Below are 20204 nucleotides of genomic sequence, written 5' to 3' on the forward strand. Positions count from 1 at the left end.
GGAGAAGGCTGTTGCCTCCAACTCTTCACTCGGTCACCAAGACAGCCGAAAAACGCCTGCAAGGGGAGCACAATGACGCCGAGAACAGAAAAACTCATTGCGTCCGAGGCCTCGCGGCTCAGCGGCCGTGCGGGTTCACTCACAAGCTTCTCGGAGTGGTTTGGTGAACGTCACACGTGACGCCCTGGGCTCTTAACCCCTCCCGCCGCCGCGGGCTCTGCGGGTGCTGCGGGAGGAGGATGCTCAGTCGCCGCGGGAGGAGGGGAGGGGGGTAAGGCGGAACTTGTAAAGGGAGGGACCACCACTAGCTACACGTCTGCTGCTGCTGGACCGGGTCCCCAGAAGCCCACCCCCACTGCGATGGTGGCTCCAGCCCGGGGGAGGGGACATGAAGGGGAAGGAATGCTGTGCAATAAACCGGGAGAAGAGAGAGTGGCAGGGGAGGGAATCCTGGCTCTGAGGGGGCAGGATGGGGTCGAAAGGATGGGTCTAGCTTGATTCAGACTCCTGCACCCGGCAACGCCAGGGAGAGAGGGGGGAGAGGGAGAGGAGGTTGTGCTGTGTGTGTGCGCGCGTGTGTGCGCGTGTGTGTGTATGTGTGTGTGTGCGCGTGTCTACAGGTAGCAGCGGCGGCGGCGGGGACCAGAGCAGGGGACGCATCTGCAGCCACCTCCCCGCCTGTGATTTTCGGAGGCGATTGCTCACTTAGCTGACGGATCTGTACCCTCGGGAGATCTTCTCATCTTCTCCATTTCCACGCGTCTTAGGCATCTTCCAGTTTCAAGTGTGTGTTTTGGGTATTTTATTTTTAAATTTTTTCTTTCTTCCTCTAAATCTCGGGAATTCTGCATATTGAAGCAGGTGGCTCCTGGTACGAAATCTTTGGATACATTTGGCTTGCCAAGTTTTTCTTTTCCCCATTCCCTCACGCTTTCAGAGGCATCTGTGGTGCTTTTCTTTTTGGATTTATATGCAGAAAACGTATATATGTTTATATATCGACCGCATAATATATAGATACATATACGCGTGCCCAAGTGCTCGGTTTTCGTCTCTTCCCGACAAAGCGGAATGTTGTGAAGCCGATGGATATCGAGAACAGTATTAACATTCTTTTAAGCCTGTTTTTTAAAAAGGGGAGGGAGAGTGAAGAATTGTTTAACATTCGGCCATCGTTTGGCTGCACACTAAGCATCACGAAATATTTATGGTTGCAGATCAGGTGCAAACGGGGCTTAGAGAGAAAGGTAAGGGAGCTTCCTGCGTCTGCCTAGCTCCGGCGTTTTTCTTAATCCCGGGGATTGCCGAGAACTTCCTACTCCCTGCCTTTCCCTCTTCTTCCCCACCTTTCACCCACCCTGCTCGACTCTTTCCTCAAAACGCTTAACCCTTTTGCAATCCCGTTGGGTTGGGCCCGGGATGGGGTGGGGAGAGGTGTAATCGTCTGTTAGAGTTTGAATCCTTTCTCCCTGTTTCTTTCTTTCTTCCTCCAGCCGAGTAACTGAGTTTATCAGTTCTCATTTAGCTGTTTTAGGAAGCCCTTTTTGTCTTTTTGAAAAAGAATGCTATCTAGATAGTGGTTTTCAACATTCCTTGGTCCCAACCCCTCACCTCTTTCCTCTGACGAAAATAAAAGCAATAAAAAATAATGAACTTTAATGAACTGGATGGTTTCTTTAGCGCTGGGGGTTTGGAACCTCCCAAATGCTTATTTTCATTTAAAAACCAGCACCTCAGGAGGACTCCACAGTGGAGATATTCAGCTTCCGTTTCAGCGTACTGCCAGTTCATTTACTTGGAGGGTCATTTACCAGAGTTGAGGGAGATGGAGCTGAGTCTGGTACAGGGAAAACTACAGGACACTTAATTCCTTTTCAAATCCACCCTTTACACCGCGACCAGTCCCTGTTTAACTCCCTGTGCAGGGGAAGCTTTTTCAGACTCGACCTTTTGGGAAGCAATAGGAACTTGTTCCTTATTTTTCCTTTTCTCCTTTCAGCCGCCTTCCTCCTCCGCTCACCAGCTCTCGCCCTGGCTGTTTGTAAATTGCCCGTTTTGCCTCCCCGCCCCGTGGATGTCCTCGGCTCTTCTCCGTTCGTGTCCCCTCCATCAGTCAGTCCTCTCTTCTTTGGCGCTTTCAGAGCAGATGCATCTTCTCTTTTCTCGGACTCCCTCCCCGCCCCCAACCCCCGCCGCCCCCGCGGGCCCACGCGCTTCCCACCTGCCCCAGCTCCCCTCGCCCCTCCTCCCGCCACCGCCCGCGGCGCCCTGACCCTTCCAACCCGAGTCCAGGTCTGCGGGCAGGGGGCGTCGCGTCCGCGCGCCGACAACCCCGCGGCCGACACCGAGCGCGCGGAACGCGTGCGAGGAGAAACCGCGTGGGGGAGGAGAGCCGGAGTAGGGCTAAGAGGCCGGGAGAGCCTGTCCAAGCCGGAAAGCCCTGGAGAGAAGGGAGAAAGCAAGAGTGAGGCGCGCACGCCCCAGCTCAGGCGGGCGGACGGGTGCAGTCGCCTCCGACGCCTTAGAGCGGCGCCCCAGTCACTGCAGCCTTTCACCCTAGAGCGGTGTCCAGGGACCACAGAGACCAGGAGCCGAGAAATCTGCAGAGAGGTACCAAAGCAATAAGAAAAAGATTGCGAGAGAGCGGGGAGGGTTTCCCGGTGAAATACAGAGGCTGAGCAGATGGAGGAACAATGCCGCCTCCGCGAGAAAACCCTTGCTTGAGGCCGGGGCGAGCGCAGAGCAGCTGCCGCCAGCCTCCGGGGCTCGCTCTCTCTCCCCAGGCCCTCCGGCTAGTTTTGAAGCTGGTTCCGCCTTGTAGTTTGACAGGGCTGAGAAAGTTCCTCTTCCCCACATTTCCTGCGAAGTGGTTTTCATATCTGCGTGGTTCGAGTCAAGATGTCACTCTGTAGATCGCAGCGATGAACAGCTAATAGATTATGCATTATGGGGCAGTCAAGTCCCCCGGGCAGAGAAGGTAGTGCAAACATTTCTAACGTTCTCCCGTTGGCTCCTGACGGGCCAGTACAATGCTTTGTGAGTAGAAATGAAAAGCCACCTGCAGTGAATTTAAAATTATTTAGGTTGAGATTTTCTATTGGGGATAATTTATTCCAGAAAAAGGCTGTTAGATTGTTAGATGAGGGGAAATTCTGTGTCTAATATTTAATTCATTTGTGATTATTCTAAATCACGAGCAGTTGGCCTCCACAGAGGTACTATACTATTTATTTATTTTTTTTAAATTTCCAGAACCATAGTGATACATGTAGGATTTAGAAACATGAATTCAGATAGCTAACCCTGTATCTATTACTCTGCCTTTTTATCGGTACTTAATATACTCATTTTTCTTCTTTTTATACTGAAATTACAGTAGACTAGTTTCGCTTAATCATACTGTACATGAAAATGATAATTATACGTATTTCTCAAAAATTGTGCATAATTATAAGTAGGACCATAGATATAAAAATATCACTAAGAAAAGGTGTGGGTACATGTGTTTGAGTGTAAAACATATAAAATGCCTCAGCATTTCAATCAGCCATTGCAACCTAGCAGAACACCAGCTTTTTGAAATGAGCTCAGAAGCAAAGGCCATGCACATACTTAAAAATATTAAATGTTAAGTACTAAAACATTTAGTTTACTGTGCCCTTGGCAGAGAATGAATCTAAGTGTACCTGCTCTGCAGAGTGATTGAGTGAGACAGAGAGAAAGTGGAAGTTAATCATTACTTAGGCCTTCTGATTACATGGTTTGATTAAAAGAAGTAACTGTTTTCTCTAAGCCTGCTATTCTACAGCTAGTCGTTCCAATCCTCTTAACATAAGCAGAAATTGAGGGAGCTAGTCTTTCAGCCTACTGTACAAGGTTCCTGCAGTGCGGGCTTCAGAAAAAGCCCTCTTAAGCAACTCTCCTTTCCATAGTTTCCCCACTTCCACCCCAAAGTATTTTCTGTTGGTCTTCTCTTTTATTTCCTTAGTGGGGTTTCATTTTGTGAATTTTTTATATTTCAATATGACACGTTTTTTTCAAATATAAATGGTGGATTGTTTTGAAATTGAGGGTGGAATATACACTCATGAGGTAGGCTGAGAACTCCATTTGCTGCAGGTAGTGTTTGAAGGCTTGATGACTCTTTGCATGGTTGGCTGACTTCCCTGACTTTCTAAAGTCTCTTCCAGCCCTGAAATTCGTGTATTTTCTGCTACTTTTATTATTTCCACATGGTTATCTGAGGGCAGGATCTATATCTTCTTTCAAATTTCCTTTAGTTAGTTACAATTTTTATAGGATAATTAAATAGCTATGACTAGATAATACAGATATAAATCTAAGCTCCAATGTTACAACTTTTTGAGGGGGGAATATTAATATAGTAGGTATAATTGATAAGTACCTCTCTGGGTTTTCCATATGTTGAAACAAACCATTTCTAACATTTTTTAAGTAAAGCATAGTAATAGTTTATTTCTAGAATTCTTTTTTTAAAGTCTTACAAAAAGGAATTATTAACAAAAACTAATTTGTAGTTTTTATAAGCAAAACAGTTGGAATTAGCAGTAAATTGGAAACTGCAACAGTTCAACACTACACTTTTGCTACATTTTAAAGTACTTTAAAATGAAGTTTGATATCTCTTTTCCCCTTATTAGGTTGTAAATAGAAACATGTGGTTTTTCAGATATGTTTTATTTGTGAATGGAATCACCCAAGTCCACTTTGCCAAAATTATTTTTTCTCCTAAAACACAGGTCTGGTCTTGCAGATCTTTTAGCATAAACAGTGACTTCTTATGGCTTAGATGCTAATGTCCAGAATTCTAAGGGCCTTCAATTCTTCTCACAATTTACTCCCCAACTTCCCTTTTTAGAGTAAAACGCCTTCCACCTGGAACTCCTCCCCAATTTATTCTTTATTCCATTCATGTGACTCTTCCTTACCAATGCCCCAATACTACTTGGCATTTTAAGCTTCTGTGGTTTTTTTATGTGAATCTTTATTCACAGTCCCACCCATCTCCCCCAACCTAACATGTATACCCCAACTCTAGGATGGGAAAACATTTTATTTCCTTAGAGCAGTTTTTCCTCCATCACCGTGCTTCCTTCCTACATTGTTACTCTGAGCTCCCACAGCATGTTGTTCTGACTAGGAGTAGCACACCTTGCTGATGGTTGGCTACCTTACCAGAGAGTAAGTTCCCAGAGGTCAAAAACCTTACCTGGTTTATCATTTTATTCAGAATGCTTAACTCCATGTCTGACCATAAAGTAGACCTTAAGTGAATATTAAATGTATTATTTAGAAATATATTTGACTGCGAGGCAACAGAAAATCTGGATAACAGTGGATTCAGCAAATAAGGGTTTAATTATCTCATGTGATAAAAAAAATCAGAAGACAGTTGCTTAAGCATTTAACAAGGAATCAGACTTCATCTGTCATTTTAGTGCTTTCCTTCATATGGTTTTAAGATCACCACTGTGGCTCTGGGGTGTCCGCTTTCTAGGCCCAAAGAAGGAGGGAACAGGGGAAGATAACAAAGGGTTTTCTAGTTCAGGTTTTCTTAACTTTGGCACTAGTGTTATTTGGGGCTCATAAGTCTTTGTCTTTGTTGTGGGGGGAAGTATCCTGTATATTGTAGGATATTTGGCAGTATCTCTGGCCTCTACTTAATAGATGACAGTAACATACTTCACCTACTCACTCACCCAGTTATGACAGCTGAACCCAGACATTGCCAAATGTCCCTTAGAGGTAACATCATCCTGGATTGGGAACTTGAGAATGATTACTCCAGAATCTGAAGAAAGGAAATTCCCTGTTTCTTACTTCCCCTTTTTCTTTGCATTCCAGTGGTCATGAGGATGTGTTTGATTTTTGCTTAAATACACAGTAGAGGACTCTCTGTGAGATTTAGAAAAGAAAGAAAAATCAGGAGAGGAAAGGGCCAAACAAGCCTTCTCTCTGAGTATTTTGTCTTTTTTTTTTTTTTTTTTAAATGATGTGGACAGTCTCCCCATCTGGCAAGTAGACTTCTATCAGATCACCACTTCAGGGACCTAGAGGTTAGGAAACATGTTTTTCAAGGCATACAGCTACTTTTAAGAAAATCGAGCTATGAAAAAAGAAGAAGGGGATACTGATTTGGGGTCAGAAACTAGAAGTGTATGCCACTCTGACAGAATAAATGAATATGTAAAATTCACCTAAATACTTTGGAAAGGTGAAAAAGTAAAGAAAACAAACAGCAATAAAAGAGGGTAGATACATTTTTTCATGAGCTTACTATTCATAAAATAACTTTGATTATACCATGATTTTATTTTTCCTCCGGATGATAGTGTACTTGGAGACTAACTGGGCAGAATGGAGGCATCTTACTCTTCCTAACTTTTCTTTTTGGACAGAGAACACCCTACTTCCTCAGTCTTTTGAATAAAACAATAAAGTTTTCTATTCATACTTAGAAATTAGTGGTCAATTGCATAAGATTGTTGTCAAAAGAAAGAAAAATGAAGATCTTTTGTTTTACTATTTCTTTCTAATGCTTGAATAAAGAAAGCACATGCCAGTGATGACATTTAGAGGAATACTTCTTCTCATGGAAATGTTTCTTTCAAAAGGAAATTTTTTTCAGAAGCTATCAGCAGAATTCCCTTTATGCCCAATTGCCTAAAACTGGCACATCCCACTCTTAAACTAATCACTGGCAAAGAGATAATACATTTCATGACTGGTTTTGATCAATCATAGTCCTTCCTCTGGAGCTGGGGGAGAGGTCTGCTTTCCCTGTGGACATGGCAGTGTTACACTTAAAATCGGAGTGCTTATTAAATGGAAGGAAGGAGACAATAGTTGTAACCTAGGGTACCTAATAGAGTGTACTATAAACATCATGTCACAGTTCTTATAATATGGAATTAAATGGTCTTTGGATCCATGGACCTAAACTATATGCATGCTGTGATGTATTCTTCTGATGTAGAATGATGGCTTTCATGATGTTCTAGAGAATTCTTGGAATATTATCTGGAGAATCAGAAAACATAGGTATGGGAGAGAACAATTAAAATACTCCGTTATGCTACATTCCATGTATAAATCCAAGCCCTACATTTTCAGCATATACCTGTATCATGTAACAGAAACCGTAGTTAAACCTGAGCAAGTCCTTCCTAAGGAGATCATCTGTGTTTGTCATATGCTCGTCTAATTACAAATACAAAATAATATGAGAAATAACTGAACCCTTTTGCCAATTATTCTTATGAAGAGGGACTTGATATCAGTTATGCCCAACTTAAAATTACTCCCCTGCTTTTTATAACTGTTTACTTGGAAAGTTTAGGGGGGAGGGAAGTAATTTTAGTTCACATGCCAATATCTCATTGAACATCGAGTCTTCTTTTTTTTTTTTAAACAAGGAGGGCTTTATTTTCATTTTTTTTTGGTCTGACTTAATGGACGCTGAGAGCCAGTTTTTGTGTTCAGTTGAAAAAATGAGTCCTGGGAGTTCCCATGATGGCACAGCGGAAATGAATCCAACTAGGAACATGAGGTTGTGGGTTTGATCCCTGGCCTCACTCAGAGGGTTAAGGATCCCATGTTGCAATGAGCTGTGGTGTAGGTTGCAGACGCAGCTCAGATCCAGCGTTGCTGCAGCTATGGCATAGGCCCACAGCTGTAGCTCCAATTCCAGCCCTAGCCTTGGAACTTCCACATGCAGTGGTGTGGCCCTAAAAATACCAAAGATGGAAAGAAAAGAAAAAGGAGTCTTTAATTGTCTCCTTTTACCCTGCTTTATTATTTGAATCATTTTTAAACTTAAACTTTGCTTCAAAGATTTGATTGTATTTGGGCTTTATATCATAAGCTACTTCAAGTTATTTTTGGAAGAAGGGACAATATATATATGTACATGTACATGTACATGTGCAAAAATGAATGGTGTCATATATCACTCAGTAAATGTCTTTTTCTTGAATGAGTATATGGTTAGAAATCAGAAATATTTTGTGCAGTAAATGCTAAATTATGCTCCCATCAACGTGTGCAATAGGATTTCAGGGGAAGCACATGCCAGTGATGATGGAGTCATTTTGATGGAGATACATGTGTAGTTTGCAGACAGATGGGAAACTAAGGCAGGCTAGGTGGAGGACTTAGAGCTCAAGTCATTATATTATGTTTTGCTCTATGACCAGAAAGCAATTTGTTTTTAACTGTTTTACCCACTATCCTTAGAATTTCAGTGACCACATTTCTGTCTTAGAAGTTTTTTTCCCAATATAAACGGGCAATTGAGCTTTTTAACACCAAAGCCACAAAGTAAAAGAACCATGAGCTAGAAAAGAATGGATCTGATTTCTCTCTTTCAAATTTTGTGGTGGGCATTGGCAATTTTCTTGGTTACCTGGTGTTTGAGAATGCCTGTTCAGAGTCATATCTTTCCAGCCCCTATTTTCAGGCTCCAGGCCTAAAGCAATTTGCAACTGTCTCTGACCTGGACTCCTTGCCTCCAGGGGAACTGATCTGAGAATCAAACTTAAAATAATTAGTAACTCCATCTGTGTTTGGGGTCAGAAACAGATGCTTCTCCTTTGTGTTTCAATAAGGCGCATTTGAAAGTGAAAACAGTGAAATTGGGTTTTAAGGAGTTTACATTTTGAAGTGGGCACATTTGTATCAAGTGAAGACTACCTGGGGAGTGTGTCTTCTAGGCATCTCTCTGATTTTGTCTTCACTGGACTTGACAGTGTCTTACACTTCAGCATATACACTCTGAAATAATTGTGGTTCACAGTATTAATTAACCCTAAGGTACTGCACGTTCCTAAAGCTTCGCTTAGGGAATAAAATGTTTAATTGTATTTATTATTTTTAAAGTATTTCATTTAAACTAAAGAACCACTGATCACAGGACACATCGCTCTTTTATGTACACTTTAGAAAGAAGAAACACCCCCAATTCAATCATTATACAGTGCTTTCCTACCACTTAGAGTTTCATGCTTTAATAATGAGCAATTTAGACTTAAGTATAGGTTTTTCTAATATATCAATCTTGTGCATGTAGAAAAAGTATAATATTAATAAACACATTCGTTTAAGAATTTTGTCCTATTCACATTCTCACTTTTCTGGATTTTTTTTTTTTTTACTTAGTTGTATCCAGATCCATGTTTTCCTGACAATACTCTGTGTGTGTTGGTGATACACCATTTCTCAAGAGTACTTGGTGATTGTTTTCAGGATTTCATTCTCAGTGACTGATATCTTCTGAAAGGTTTGATGCTGGTGTTTTGTTGATCTTACTAGAATGTGACAATTGAAGATTTTCAGACAATAACCACATCTCTGATTTCTTCCTCAAATTGTCCTGAAACGTCAGGAGTAGTGGTTGTCCAGTCAAGGCAAGAGAAATACAATGAATTTTCACATACAAAGTCCCTGGCAACTATGCCTCCACTACTGCTTGGCTATAGCAGTTGTAAAATGCATCCTGATTTCAGAGATGTTAAAAGTTAAAAAATAGTGTCAGAGTCAGTGAAATATATCAAGTTGAATGATATATGTATCATCATTTTTAAACAAGCCAATGCAATAATGATAATTAACCAAAGTGTTTAATTAATCTCTAAGCTTTGGATAAGAGAGAATACTGCATAATTTTTCGAGTATGATTAGAATCTTACCTTTTTATTTCTTTACCTTTTTATTCTCTGTGTACCCTTCCCAGTTTGCAACATATAAAATATAGCTAGTCTTCCAAATGGAGAATGGTAGGATAAACGCACAAGGCGATGAATCAAAAGATCCATGATTATAGAGCAGACTCTTCTAATAACTATGTGTATCACTTCCTGTAATTTACTTCATCTCTTTGGGCCTTGGTTTCAATATTTAAAATGTATAGTTGGACAAATTGAAATTAAATGTGTCATTTGGCTCTCAGAACCGCTTTGGGTAAAGATAATCAGTGATAAAGAATGTTCATAATAATAGTATATTTAAGCTGATATTATATAAATATATAGTAATAAAGATGAGTTACCCTAAGAATGCTTAAGATACCTATAGTATAGCTTTAAGATTTTACAGTATTTTGGAGGTTTGTACATACACATTTTGTTATTTAAAACAACTGTAAGCAATTCAGAAGAACAGAGTTAGAACTGAGGACCCTTCTCCTCAAACATATTTGAATGGAAAGAGTACTGAATAAATCAAAGCCCAAAAAAGGTTGCAGAAGTGGGAAGAGGCAAAAAGAAAATGCATTTTCCATTAAGAACAAAGAAAACTTCCAGGAGGAATTAACTATCACTATATATAAATGTTCTGCTTAAAAAGAGAGTCATCAGTAAAAAGCAAGAGAAAATTGGCAGGTAAAAATGAAGTTTCATTTTTTGTTTTGTCATTACTCAACCACATACCACTGATTTTAAAAAATATGAATAAAAGGAAGAAAAGTCTTGGCTTGGATCAGTCAGATGCTACTATTTGTGGATATATCTTGACAGTTCTTACTGTGCAATTCCACAGACAACAGTGTTTCTTCTCTGTATTGTATTTGAAAATTGCCACTGCTTTTAAGTGGTCAGAAAGCTGGGTACTTACTTTCTGATGAATAACAAGCTCTCCAAAGGTGTCCATTCTCTTTTCTCTCACTGTAGCTGTAGTCACCACAAATAAAACACGATGTTGCCTCTTACCTACCTATTTTGCCATAAAATGAGTTGATTTATACTGCATGAAAAAGTACTTCCCTATTTTTTCTTTAAACTAGATATTCTTGAAGCTCTCTTTTAATACAACTAAAGCATGGAAATACGTAAGATAGATATATAATACTGCTGTAAGTAAATTTTTATTTAATAAATAATTATGCTGTTTTAATCTTCTACTTAGGTCTCTTTGTCCAGAAAAAATATTCAAGATACTAGATGGAGAATGTGATTTCATGGCATAGAGTCTTAGACAATAAAGTAGGATGTTGAGATTATATTTATATTATAGTCACTAAATGACTGAAGTGGGAAATCACAATTTTTAGACCCCAGATGATCTGTAAAACATGTTATAGAAAAGAATAATTCATTTTTAAAGCTTTTAATAAATATCCAATGGTATTCCCAGCTAAGAAACTGAGTAGGCCATAGTAGTTTTTTAAGACAAGTATAGACCAACTTTTTTTAGACTGCAGGTAGCAAAACTGAGGCTGAGATAAGAAATGACTTGCTTAGCGTATGCAGTGATAGAGTTTGGACTGGAACATCTCAATCTTCATGTAATAGTTGCATGCATCATATAGCAGCATCATATATGATGTGTATCCGTGATTATAGAATTATTAGTTTAAAATTAAGGCAATAATTACCAGAAGATACAAAGAAGAGTTTTATTTTTGGGAAAGCTTAGTGAAGAATGTGTTACTTGAAGGAGATTGGGATAAGAATAAATGCAGAAGAGGAAGCCAAGCATTGCTTGAACAAAAGCAGTAAAAATTATGAATAGGACATGTTACAGAGGTAACTGGTCATTCTAGACTTTTTCAAAAGGTGAAAAGCAAAAAACAAAAACAAAAACACACCAGCTTCACAATGAGAAATGCTATTGTAGAGAAGGAAGTAATTTACTCATTGAAAAAAAGATATTATGTTCAGTAGTTTAGCCTAGGACCTCTGCAGACCAGAAATATCTATTATATTTTTATCTTGAGATGGACAGGTCCTTAGAAAAACTGGTTTGTATTACTTAACATCAGAGGAAATTCATTTATACCAGAAAACAAATTAAATTATTTAAAATGGAAAATATAACTTTGTGAGCATATGTTTATGTATATGATTGATACCAAATCAGTTTGAGGTCATCTGAATGTTTGTCATCAAATGAGATTTTTATCATAGTCTGGCTAGATATTGTTTTCTAACCTGGGTGCCTCCTCCCCAGGAAGTACTAAAAACACTCTGCCTCCTTAAACATACTTTCTTTTCCAAGCTCCATTTCAATGTGGTACTTTAGTCATTTCTTTTGGATCTGCTGATTATAGGACACTTATCACTGAAATGTCTCATTTGCTTAAGGGAGAGAGGCTTTAGTTGGTGTGAATCTTCCTTTTAATACCCAGTGATCATCCTCATCATCACTTAAAAAACTTTAACATTTCTAAGGTCTAAGAGGTACAATTTCAAGTGAGATGTATTCCTCTGTTTCTACTAAATTGCACACAAAATCAACGTGTCCCTCCTGACTTTTCCTTGAATCCACTCTGTGTAAAAACAGCAGCTCATTTTGGGAATCAGTGGGTAGAATAACCAGCACCCAGGGAATAAGGAGGGAATCAGTTAGAAGAGCACGAGCGTGTTTTCTATAGAACTCCATAAACACGGTCATAATTTTTCACGAATCTGTACATTACGACTCTGCCAGTCAGAAATACACTGGGAATAGTCCTGGTATTCAATTTAGAATGTCATTCCCTTACCAGTCTTCTCTAAAACTCCAAAGAAGCATGAGGCTTCACAGAGCTACCTCTCTTCATGAGGCGCCGTCTATACCATGCAAACCCATAAAAGACAAGAGAGTGAGGTGATGCTGGTATGGGGCAGAAATAAAGCACAGGTGCTGGAATGGAAGATATCTCTATCAGGGAGATAGAATATAAAGAGCATCTTTAAGTTGGCAAAGGTTTAAAACTTTAGATGTCCTGCTACACTCAAGCTTGCAAAATAGTAATTTATGTGTGTGTGTGTATATGTGTGTGTATGTGTATTGTCTAATATCTATCTGATTTAATTGAAAATTGTAGGTGAATGCCTGATATCAGAAAGCACGAGATGATACAAGTGCTTTTCTCAGAAAGGTTATTAATATTCCATATACTCTTTAGATGAGGAAGGGGACGGACACCAGGAAATGTGTTCCTGGCCACTAGGAAAGATTAATATGGCATCCATCTATCAGTCTGTAAAAGTTTTTCTTATCCTCATTAGTATTATTTCTCTCTACCCCCAATACCTGTGACTCCTGATCCCTGCAGTGTCTTCCATGATTCCCTTTCTGTATCTAAAATGAATTTCAGATTTTCCATTATACCACGAGACTATTGCAAAAAGCTTCTAACATGAATGCCAGCAGCAAACACTGTAGTACAAATATGCTTGTCTGAATTTTTCCCTACTTGGCTAAAATAGATGAAATAAAAAATAGATAGATATTGATGAGGAAGGCCAGGAAGATCAGTTTAAACCAGGACTATTGCCAGTGATATGAAGCCTCTGTTCATGCCAGGTGCTTACCAGAAGTATGCTTGAGGGTTCTAGAGAGAGGCCAAGAGGCAATCTCTGCAGAAAGTGGAGACTGAGGAACCAGGATGTGGGAAAGGAGCTAAAAAATGAATAAGACTGGGGAAAGGGAACTTATTCTGTCTTTAGCTCTAAAGGTGATCTGGTTGCTAAGGTAGTACTGGAATGTGTGATTCCATGTAGTCTTTTTTTTTTGGCTATTTCTTGGGCCGCTCCCGTGGCATATGGAGGTTCCCAGGCTAGGGGTCGAATCGGAGCTGCAGCCACCAGCCTACACCAGAGCCACAGCAACGCAGGATCCAAGCTGCAGCTGCGACCTACACCACAGCTCACAGCAATGCCAGATTCTTAACCCATTGAGCAAGGGGCAGGGATCAAACCATCAACCTCATGGCTCCTGGTCAGATTCGTTAACCACTGCACCATGATGGGAACTCCGATTCTATGTAGTCTTTAACTTTTCTTTGGTTTAGTTTATGTTGCTGTCTGAAAGGGTTGATATTGTCAACTTCATGTGGCTGTTGTGGGATTAAATGAAATAATGTATTATAGCATCTTTGACACCTAAAAAGATATCCGGAAGTGTTCTTATTACTGTAATAATCTTCCACGAATATACTACACAACCACACTCTTTACTTAATCATAGCCATTAGTCAAATATTTTCCAGGTAGCAGGTCAGATGCAGTGCTAGGCACAGCAGAGAAGACAAAGATAAACAAGATCCTGTCTCAACCATTCTGGGGATCTTTTGTTTTTGCCCCTGGAGCCTTTGAAATTAGACTAGATGTAGAGTGTCCTACATCATTGTTTTGGCTAATGCAAGGAAGATAGGGCTGTTTTTATTTTATAAGCACAAGGCAGGAAGGATAAAGCATTTAGAAATGGTGAAATTGGCATCTTTAAAAAAATTCGAAGACTCTATCAGCATTAAAATGTGAAAGCATTTGAGTCATAGGCTTGCTAGGGAGTGAGGGTTTAATAGGCGCCTTTGTAAAATCTCCAAACTAAGCTGTATCATTTTCTATACATGCTTAAATCTCTTAATTATAAAGCAACTTTAATTACACGTAAAGTATGCCTCTTCAATCATGTTTTAATCACACATGAAAAAAATTAAATTTATCCCAAAGTTATTTTCTGCATTTCAATTCTGATTTTTAAACTCTGGCATATTCTGTACCAAAAAATTGCATTAAGCTAATGTTTATGCTTGCACATAATCCCACACTTTCAAGGCAACACTTAAAATATTCAGAAGAGCTTCACAAGAGGGAGTAGTTTAATTCTGTTGTTGACTCAGAGCCATTGTTCTTCACAGTTACAGCTCCGCTGGCATAGGCTACATATGGTCACTTGTTTTCTCAGTGTACAGAGTGATAATGCATTAACATTCTGGCTGATGGTGGAAGCTTTGCTGCACTTTGGAGAAATCTATCAGGGAGGATGTGCTGCCTCTGGGAGAGAAAGGAGGACAAGATCAACATGGGAGAGCCCAGATTGCATATTGCCTTGGACTAATCACCATGGCTTTGCACTGGGGAGACTGACCTAGGATCCTAGACTTCAAACATTGTCTGTCTATGATTATATTGAAGAAGCAGTCATTGGAGACAACTATGGATTGCAGCCACAGAAGGAGAGTTTGCCAGCTTCTTCCCCACTGCCATTCAGAGATGCTGAATTAAGTGCCCTCAGTGGCTCTTGCAACAGACTATTTATGACCCCATGTTTGCTCTAATCACTACTATGTAGGCCACAGGTCAAAGTGGAGTCCAGAGCTAGAGACTTGATGGCCACACAGAGGTCCATTAGAAGTACTTAAGTAGCTTCTTGGAGCATTAGTGCTTTTAGCAACAAGAATGGACTCTAGCCAGGGTTTAGTGAACAAGACTTTTCTTTTACTTTTTGCATTCCCTTTGGTGTATATGATGTAAAGGAAAAAGGCCAAGGAAGAAATTTTGTCTATTTCCGTATCATAAAAGACATCACCCTTGATCTAATTTTATTCCAAGTTGAATTGTGCCCCAAGAAGCATTTCTAGCAATGCAAGCCCTTGGGGAATTCTCCTTACCTTTCCCCGGCAGTGAATCTGGTTTACATCTCTGGCTATGAATTAAAAACAAAACAAAACAAAACTAATACTAGTAGCAGCACCAGAGGGAGCTACTTACCCAGTTTTGTCTCAAGCATCAGCAAAGCTAAGAGTAGGGCTTGAAATGCAGAAATATTAAGATTTTATTGTATTTTCTAAAAAAGGAATGGCAGAAAAGTCTATGATGTAAAATCTGTTAGCAGCAATTCCAAATTATGGGACTAGTAACAACCACTTCATTTCTCCCACTTGAAATATTTGCCATTGGTAATTGCCTGGCTGCAGTCCAGAAAGTAAATCATATTTCAAAATGTTAAATTGTATATGGAGCAAAAGGTATTCTCTCTGATCCTGCCATTGTCCCTTTGTAGAAAACTATCAGCAAGTTTGTATGTTTGAAACTTAGGCCAGTATACTGTTTTTGTAATGTAAATAATGCTACCAAAAATAAAGATGGAGAATAAAACTCTAGGTGCACATGCCAGTGCTCTAATCATCTCTCTCTCTCTCTCTCTGTCTCATGCGTATGCAAGCAGCCCCACACACAAACACATGCGCACAGATATTTGCACTAGTGATTTTGTTGTCAAATGGTAGGACCAAGGTTGCTTTAAAGGCATCAGTTAAACTTGTCTTTGAATCCTGTGATGGGGAAGAGAAGATCTGTACATTTAAAGGAAAAGAGAAGGCCTATAACTTTATTAGCACACTGATCTTTTTTTATGAAGAATGCGTATGGTCCTGAGGATAGTATCTTAAATACCACTCTGACAGAATATTTCAGGAAGATGTATTGACTCCAACTGTCTGTTCTTGAAGGGAAGGTTTCTAGGTCTTCTGTTGTTTTATCTTTGCTAGTTCTAACCCAAATCGTAAAATCACTGGAAAGGGAGACTTGCTTTAGTTCTTTGAACAAAAGGGCTTTATTCTTAATACTCCTCAGTACCTCCAGCCTTGTCAGCATCAGGTAAATCTGATTATATACAATCACAAGAAAGAATGATTGTATAAAATAAAATGATCTCCACTGGCTCATGTAATGGCACTTTCTTGACCTGATTACAATAAGGTCTGCCCTGCCTAAGGCTGACAATGAATGCTTTCTTAGGTTCCTTTCCAGGTAACAATCATTCTCTTCAAGACAGTGCTTGATTATTTGTGGTTTGTGCTACAGATGGGAATGAGAAAATGAGAGTAAAGATTAGTTGCAGTTGACTCTCGGGCAGTACTTCTCCTTCTTTCTTTATAACATTCTCTTCCTGTGTTTGCACCCCAGTCAAATTACTTCCCTGATAAATTGCTCTTATTTGGTCTGTTTGTGAGGGAAGTGGTTGAGGGAGGTAGTTGGGGGCACTTATCATGATCCAATCAGATGTCCTTATGCATGTGGGACCTTAGTCATACAAATGTGCCTCTGAGGCAAAGAAGCATGTATTATTTATTTTATTTTTTTAAATCTATCTGTCTGCCTGTCTGTCTATCCATCTATCCATCCATGCATCTTTATTTTATATTTCATTCAAAAAATAATACTGCCCAGTCTACAAAGAGGAATCATTACTGAGGAAAGGATCCACAGGAATTTTGCCAACTGTCAGGAGTCTGGTTGGCATCCATTAGCACTTCCTCAGAGAGCCTTCGCCCCCAGAGGTCTAGAGAAGTTTTGGGCTGAGGCTATGGGTCAAGTGAGAAGGCCTGAATCTAAAGATATCAAGTGATCTGCTCACTCCATGGGCAAGGAGGGAGAAAGAGACCTCTTCTCCCTGGGAAGAGGATGGAGGCAAAAGCAACAGTGGCAGCAGTGTGCAAGGTGACCATCAAAGGCAGAGGAGTTGGTGTGCACTTTGCACAGAGAGGATGTACCAAAATGCCTCCATGGCATCTCTGTTCTTAGGTTTCATTGAGATGTGTGACAACACAGAGAAAGGGGCATGGAGGACCTGACATGGTCATCCTCACACCTTGTTGTCCCTGAGCTGTGTCTTACAGAAACATTGAGGCTGGCTTAAGAGAAAGAGAGGGATGCTTGAACATTGATTTGAGTATGAGAAAGGAAGTCTTTATTATATAGTACTTGTCTTATTCATCTGGTATGACGAAAATACCATAGACTGGATGCCTTAAACAGCAGAAAATTTTTTCTTATACTAGGGAACCCCAGATCAAGGCACAACAGATTCAGTGTCCTATGAGGTCTTACTTCCTAGTTCATAGACTGCTATCTCCTGGAGTCTCTTGTATAAGGGCACTAATGACATTCGTGAGGACTCCAGGCTCATGACCTTATCACCTCTCAAAGGTTCCACCACCCACTATCATCACATTGGTGATTAGGTTTCAACATGTGACTTTGAGAGGGACACAAACATTCAGTCTGTAACAATACTCTTTTTGGTAGTATGCAGAAAGCTGGGCAAGGGAAGAGGGCAGTGTGGGGAGAAGGCCAGGTCCCTGCTCAAAGATGAGAAAATAGCTATATTTGAGCTGGACTGGAGAAAGAGCAATTTTCAGGCACCTTGGATACCAATGAACTTAAGAGATCAGTGTTTGTTTTTTGTTTTTTGTTTTTTCAGTCTTCCCAGAATTACTGCTATCCTTTGTTTAGCAGAGGGCACGTGGAGGCTTCAGTTTGCCACCTCAGAGGGAAATCAGCAGTTTTAGGTAAGGAATTAGAATGGCATTGTGTGTTGTATTACTTCTCCATGGTTATTTCTGTCTTCCCCGCTTGGTTTGCCTTTGTATTAGCACTGAAACCCTTGAAAGGAAAAGGACCTGCACGTTTATGTCTTTGAGGAGAGCAAGCAAGAAGGGTTTGGGGAGCAATGTCTGACTTTGTAGTCAGATTTGTTGGGGCAGGACCACAAGGAGTGGAGTGAGTGGTCTTGTGATGCTGAAGGTATAGGACCTAAAAAGATAAACAGTAGGAAATAGGAGTATGACATGGGAAAGTATCCTGGGGATTACTGGTGGAGAGGCCCTAAGACATTGACATATGAAAAACTCCATCAACAAAATCCACCTGGAACCCCTAAACAAATACACTGAAATGAGAATGCACAAGAAGGTACAGGAGACAGGTGGTTCTGAAGGAAGAAAGTATAAAGTAGGCAAAACTTTTCCTTGGTCTTTGGTTCAATGTTTATCAGGCAAAGTCAGAATACTTAGAATATCTTGAAAACTGCATTTGTTTTTCAAGCTAATTGTGATTAAAGGGTGATTTCAAATACTTAGATTTAGCATTCCTTCAAATAATTATAGTAACTCAGTGGTATATGGTTAAATTCTGGTCCTCCAAGTAATGCTTTCAGCCAAAACCTCTTTTGTCAAGTTCAAAATAGGCAAATTTACAGTTCCCTATTATATAGGGATTGCTATTTAAATCTAAGGAGATGGCAGGGATGGAAGGGGGTGATAATTTAAGGCAGTTGACAGGCATTATATCTCCTTCTCTGATCCTTATTTTTTTTTTTTAGTCCTCGACAAGTAATTTAGCAGTATGAAGACAAATCTTGGTTGTTCCTAGAAGAAGTTGAAGGAAAAACAGCTTGTTGCAGTAGATAGAGCCCTAGACTTAAAGTTGGATGAAGTACATATAAATTCTAGCTTTGCCATATGTTAATGATTGGTGGAAGCTGCTCAACTGGGCTCATAAAATGGGAAATACAACATATCCTTGCCTTTTTCATAGATTAGTCGTAAGGATCAGATGAGTCAAAATCTGAAAAGGCAGTTTATATACTATTACGTTCTATATGAGTATGGGATACTGTAGGATATAACAGAACAGAAGGCAGCATCCTCTAGTGGAGTCAGGCAGTGGTGTGATTCAGAGCCTAGGCCTTATGGTCAAGGGGGCCTATTTGTGAATTCCAGCTTCACAGTCCTCAAGGTCCTTAGCCCCTCTTTGCCTCAATTTCTTTATGAAGAAAGGCAAGGATAGCTCTACTTTTGGAACATTGGGAGGTGTAAAGGAGAATGTATATGAAGTTCTTAGTGCAGAGCCTGACACATAAGGATAAGTAAATACAATCAATATTAGCTATTAACTAGGCGTGATTTTTGTGGTTGGCTCTGCTAAGTTTATTTATCTTGGAAATAGTAAACCTTTGAACTTCACAGGGAGAGCTCGAAGACCAAACACTATATTTCTATACAACACTCATATCAGTTTATCTGGGTATATAGTTTGGTATAGCGAAGGTCTGAAGTCTGAATATTACGTAGTAACAAAATATAGGAAGTGAGTTACTTTTTCTTTTTCACTTGGGGAATTTGGTAACCCAGAATTTAGCATTGTATTATGGGATCTAGCTAGCTAGCTGACTAGCTAGCATTATGGGTTGCTGCATCTTTCAGCAGTCATCTGTTGTGTCACATCATCATCAGGAGGGTGAATGAACATCATGCTGAAGGGACAGACCTGTTTTCTCTGGCCACAATGCAGGAATCCTGAGACGCCCCTTCCCCATTCTATGTCCCAACCATGTTTGCTAAAGCCTTGAGGCAGTAAAATCCAGTGGTGCACAGATGATTTACAAAAGAGAAGGGCAGAGGCAGAGGTTTTTCATTTTTCTCTGTCTCGCTTTTCCTGTTTTCTGCTATTATCCGCCTTTTATTTTTCTTTTCTCCTTTGCTTTTCTACCCTTGATTTGGCCCTGTCCACATTCTTCCCATCCTCTCTCCTTTTTTCCTTTATCATTAGCATAGATAATTTTCTTTAAAGAAGCATTATGATATTTTTATATTTTGAATATTTTTTAATCTTTTGCCAAATAGTTCTTTTCTTACA

At 39.9% G+C, this 20204-nt stretch overlaps 1 protein-coding gene across 7 annotated transcripts in view; it reads left to right on the forward strand.

Moving 5' to 3' along the window:
- The window catches only part of NLGN1 (neuroligin 1), an 876196-nt gene continuing 856462 nt past the window's right edge, over nt 471-20204 (forward strand). Inside the window, exon 1 of one of the 7 annotated variants that reach the window (XM_021071182.1) lies at nt 471-1247. The gene's annotated coding sequence lies outside the window, so the exon portion shown is untranslated. Of the gene's footprint in view, nt 1248-2490; nt 2611-2636; nt 2978-18054; nt 18077-20204 lie in introns of those variants that run through there. The other 6 variants (XM_021071177.1, XM_021071175.1, XM_021071178.1 and 3 more) reach the window with 6 other exon arrangements.

The sequence above is a fragment of the Sus scrofa genome, chromosome 13, assembly GCF_000003025.6.
Source record: "Sus scrofa isolate TJ Tabasco breed Duroc chromosome 13, Sscrofa11.1, whole genome shotgun sequence".
Taxonomy (NCBI): Eukaryota; Metazoa; Chordata; class Mammalia; order Artiodactyla; family Suidae; genus Sus; species Sus scrofa.